Source organism: Zootoca vivipara, chromosome 2 (assembly GCF_965207765.1).
Source record: "Zootoca vivipara chromosome 2, rZooViv2.hap1.1, whole genome shotgun sequence".
Taxonomy (NCBI): Eukaryota; Metazoa; Chordata; class Lepidosauria; order Squamata; family Lacertidae; genus Zootoca; species Zootoca vivipara.
In genome coordinates, this window is record NC_142584.1 from 56,207,455 (window position 1) to 56,212,991 (window position 5,537).

General features: G+C 41.9%; 1 pseudogene; it reads left to right on the forward strand.

Moving 5' to 3' along the window:
* The first annotated feature begins 266 nt into the window (after positions 1-266).
* LOC118080024 (uncharacterized) lies at positions 267-2,887 on the forward strand (annotated as a pseudogene).
* Positions 2,888-5,537: the final 2,650 nt, after the last annotated feature.

Below are 5,537 nucleotides of genomic sequence, written 5' to 3' on the forward strand. Positions count from 1 at the left end.
GAATCCCCTTAGGGCTGTAACACTTCTATCTTTGCAAACCAGAGGAACTAGAAGGTCCTTGTCATGCCACACTGTCCTTCAGTCTTTCTTTTTGTGTTGCCAACCTCTTACCCATTGCATGGACTTGCAGTTAGCTAGTTTCATAATAAAGGTGTCTCAGTGGGGATATCCTGGCTGTGATTTTATGGATATTAGTGTCTGGTTTTGGTGACTAAATTCATGGAGCACACACCTTTTTGTTTATTTCTATCTTCAAGCTACACAAGATGAAGGAGGAGGACAACTCAGAGGCTAAAATAACCCAGGATGAAAGGACTTACCTGTATAAGCAGAAAGCACGCTGCCGATTCATGAGGAAACAGAAAAATGGGATTTCACCCTGGAAGAACACTGGGAAGTTAAAGAAAAGGTTGCAGTCAAAGGAGGTACGGCCTCCTCTCCTTCTGTGAAAGAAGTGTAAGCACCCTCCAGGACCTAGCCCTTCAATGTCAGGGAGCCGACAAGGAGAGCAGGTCATTCACAGATGAGAGAAAAAGAGTGAAACACTTGGCTAACTTACAGTTAGTTTCTTTATGAAGGAAAGCAGAACAAAGAACACACAGAGACTTCTAAAGGTTGCTCCTGTCTTAGTAACACTGTTGTCCAGACTGGCTTGTGGCTCCCCTTTCACTCCCTAGCCCTCTATGTCAGGTCCCTCCCTCTGTCTACAGCAATCTCCAAGGGGCCCTCTCTGTGCCTGCCTGGCTCTCTGCTCAGCTGCATGCAAAAGATGCCTCACTGGGATTTAAGGCAGGTTTCTCGCCCAGTCCTACCTGGAGATGCTAGAAAGTGAACCTGGGATCTTTAGCATGCAAAGGAGATGCTCTGCACTGAGCCATAGCCCTCTCCCCATCTCACAATGTTCAGAGATGTAAGATTGTTTTTGGCCTAGGACGAGCTGCAGCAGAGTGGAAACAGTGTTGCATGAGACGATTACCGGGAGGAATGGGAAACAATGCAATCTTACATCTCTGCTTACAAGTGGTGTGTGTGCAAAATCAATCATTGTTATTAGATAATAGATCATTGATGTCTGAAATTATGATTGCGGACCTTTCAGTACGTTAACCTTTGTCATTTTCTTTCTAGAAAAGCCAAGAAAGTTTGAAAGAAACAAAGGAAAGAGCGCCAACTCTCTCCTGTCAAGAAACCTCCAAGTCAGCTGAGAATAGTGCTGAGGATTTCAATAGCGAGTGGACCATTTTTAATGATTTGTTCTTCTCAAGTGATGTGGCACCCTGCAATGAGTTCATACCTTTTTACAGGACATACTCAAACCTTGTGGAAATCCCTCTGCAGATAAATACAGAATTGAGCCATGAGAACGCAGAAGGAGAAGAAGTTCAAAGCGATGGCTGTGTCTTTAATCCTAAGTATGAAGATGAGCCTCTAAAGGACGTGAGTCTCACCACTGGATATTTTCCATATTATAGAACATATGAGGAATACTTTGGCAACTCAGATCTTCCCGGTGAAATACACAGTAGAGCAGAGAGCAAGGAGAGTGCGGCAAACAGTGCAGAGGAAATCAAGAGTGAAATGAGCTGTGAAACTGAGGAAGGATCTGAAGATACTGTAAGTACAAGAAAGGCCACATCTTAGGTTGAACCCAATATCATACGATAATTGCCTTTATATCTTACTTTTAAAAGACACCTGAAGGCAGCCCTGTTTAGGGAAGTTTTTAATGTTTAATGCTATACTGTGTTTTTAATATTTGATTGAGAGCGGGGGGGGGGGGCGGTGTGCTCCCGGTGGTGCTCCTGGGGGTGACAAGGCGGCGCCCCACCATAGTGGCACGAACAGCTGCCACGCCGCCGCAGCCGCATGTAGAGGATCCTCCGTTCGCAGCTGCAGCTGCAAGCAGAGAATCCCGCCCCTCCCAGCCTCCCTCCCGGCTCGCCATAAGCGGCTCCTGCTTTGCTGCTTTACAGCAAGCCAGGGAGGGGCGGACTGGAGCCATGGCTCCCCCTCCCTCCCTCCCTGGTTTGCTGTAAAGCAGAAAAGTGGGAGCCACTTAAGGCAAGCCGGGGCCCCCCTCCCAGCCTCCCTCCCACCCTGGCTTGCTGTTAGCAGCTCCCGCTTTGCCGCTTTACAGTGAGCTGGGGAGGGATGGAGGGGGACAGGAGCTGTGGCTCCAAGAGGGCACAGCTTTGCCAGCGCCTTGGCAAAGCGGCATGGGGGGGGTGAGAAAAAAATTCCGCACCGGGTACCACCTGGGCTGGCTACGCCTCTGGGTGTGAGGTTGTCTAACCACTCCCTGGGAACTCTATACTCTTATCTGTTTATTATTTTGGAAGAATTATTGCTTCTTTTGTCAAATTCGTTATTTGTTACGATATTTTCATGCCCATTAGAGATACATAAATAATAATGACAGAGAGGTTCCAGCACTCACACTTCACAGATCTGAGACCCATAGATTTCTGAAAGAGCACCCCAAAGTAGTCCACAGTTATTTGGGACTGGTCCTTAGTTCACATAATCCATGAATTTTGACCATGCACCCCTTTATGTTTTCAGGATATTCAGGAAAACTGTGAAACATCAGAGGATACCAGCCAATGTGCTGAGAGTCTTCAGTTCACTGAAAACCAAGTATTAACTGGCTCCATCGTTGAGTCCTGTGATTCTGACCTCTCTCTCTTCGATGAAATTCTAAACCTGAGGCAATCACCTTCCGACAGTGGTTATTTTCCATATTATAGAACATATGGGAAATTGCTTCTTGGCCCAGAAACCTCAAGTAATGTGCTCTGTAGCAGCAGAGATGCACTGGAAATGTTTGGTATGGAAAGGAACTTCACCGGAAACTAGGGGAAATGACAATGGCTGTTCGGTTTGCTGACTCCACTGGGATTGAAATCACAGGCATGGTTTTAAGGACTCTTACCATCGCATGGCCTAATAATAATTTATATTGAAACATTTTAATAAGAAACTGTTATTCATATGAAGTTGAGCCATTGAAAAAATGGGAGAAATCTTCAACTAGCTTTTGCTTGAACTTGGAGAAATTGACCATCTCTGGCAGAAGATAAAGGAGATGAAAAAGTTATCTTTAAAAAAAAACTGCCAACCTTATAGATGATCAATCAGACTCTCAAATTGTTGAAGGAAAGAAGAATTTTGTCATGATCAAGGCAAGTTCCCAAAATACGTCTCTCCCCCCCCCCATATCACTGTTTAAAATAAGTTGATAATACATGGTTTGAGATTTAGCTTCTCTCTCTACCACAAAAACTCAAGCTGAGAAAATCTGAGAAGAGAAGTCTTTCTGCAACCAAATAGACCAGCTGCAGAAAGTGTAGAATTTGCAGATTGAGGCATGGAGGATAATATACTGCAGATGAAAAACTACATGCATAGTGTACTTAATCTAATGAGCAATCCTCTCCGGTTGCTGCCACTGACAATGCCCTCTGCAAGCACTCCTGTTACAGAAGGGAGACAGGGACAACCTGACCAATTCTCCACCCTGGTCAACAGCATAACAAAGATTCAGTATGTAACAGAGGTGTTGTAATTGCTCACTGAACAGCAACTTTCAGTCTGTAGGAATGAGAGATGCATTATTCATTGCCATCTTCATCAGCTGATTCTTTGTCAGAGTTTAGAAAAATGCGGGAGAGGATAGGAGAGGCATGGAGCCTTTGAAGAGGATGTAAACGTCTTCAAATTACTAGTATGACTGCTGAGAAAACATCTTTCAAGCAATACTATTTTTCTCTGAGATAAAAAAACAACAAAAAACGAAAAACAGTTCCTGTATTTTGTTATGTTTGATATGAGCTATGGATAGGAAGGGGCTATTTTGTATAAAAGCTTAATAAATACAACTATTTATTAATGTACCATGTTTTAAAACGTGTGCTCTGTATAGTCCTCTTTGAGACTGTTCATAAGTAACCCAATATGTACAAGCAACCACATATAATTAAACAAATGTTACTTCCAAGAAGCCCAGAGCAGCTTAAAAATGGCCTCGGGCAGTCTTCCACGCAAACACGGTACAGGATCAGACCTGTTTAAAACTGCATCATGCAATTCCTTAGGCATAAGCAATAAGCCCAACTGGTTTTAGGAATGGCAAAAAATCCTGTGGTAAATAGAACTGCAGCCAAAATTGGGAAAGTATAATGGAATCTGTTTTGATTTTGCCACTCAATCACTTGCTCCAGTGCTTTTTTCTGGGGGTACGCAGACCCCTAAACATTTTGTGAATCAAAGTTTTGCCACATTGAGGGGCAGTATTTCAATATGAGTAGGAAAATGAGAGTACTCCTAAACATTTTTTTAGAAAAAAGCACTGCCTTGCTCTAAGATTCTCAGTGGTCCCACTGTGGCCCTAATCTTGTCAACGCTCAACCTCCTAAATTTTCTGTTAGAGGGAATGATGCTGAAGAGTTGTACAAAAAAAAACCTAGAAGATTATCATGAAGCTTAATTTTTGCATTTCTAAACATTCAGAGGATCAAATAAAGCCCTCATTTCTAGCTACAGGATATATCTAAAATTAGCTCCTCTATACTGTACTGGCTTTTCTGTATGATTTATGTGAACAATGAATCTAAGAAATCAAGGATTTTGGAGATAAGTGCATTATAGGCTTTCTGGATTATGAAAGTAAATCTGAAGCAAAATCATTAAGCACTTCACATTATCACATGGAAAGTTATTTTTTAAAATATTTTTCTCATGCAACCATGCAATGGCATAATAGAGATCATTAACAAGAAGGCTAATTGCAGTTTCCTTGTGTAAAGAATACCCTCTAAACGAATTTCCATTTGTGTTGTTCTATGTAACAGAGTTAACAGAGCACAGGATGAAATTCTCAAAACTTTCTCCATATGTCAGCATTGAATTAGAAAAGGGCACGATATAGCCTCCACCAAGGAAAACGCCTCATTGGGGAATGACAAATATGTCAGTAAAGTCTTGGCAGACTGGAGCATGTTTACTTTTATCTTTCTACTTGAAAAAATCCATAATTATTGCTCTGAGACCTCAATATTTCAATATTATTAGTGGTTCTTTCAAGTTTCCAAAACAATCCACAATTACTTAGAAACACACCATGTAGTTTCCATTGATCTCATAATCCTTTAATCTCATAAATCCACAAAGTTAATTTTTGAAAAACAAGCCTCAACAAAATGCTTTCTTTTAATAATGAACTGGGTTATATTGGTGGATCTTCAGGGACATCTCACAAAAAACTGGATGGGCCTCCATTTTGAATCAAAATGAAAAAGTACCCATCATCATCACCATCACCTTTTTGTTTCCCTGTTAGGAGTTTGACTTCCACCAAAAGTATTTAGCTAGAGGGGCTGCGTTTGTTTTGTTTTGTGGCCTAGTCACTATCTCTTAGCCAAGCCTCTGACCTCAAAGAGTTTTCAGAGGATACCTTGAATCCCTTAGGCAAAATGGGAGGGGAATCAAAATAAATAAACCATTCTTCCCTGTTTCTATATCTGAAAATAAATGCAGGG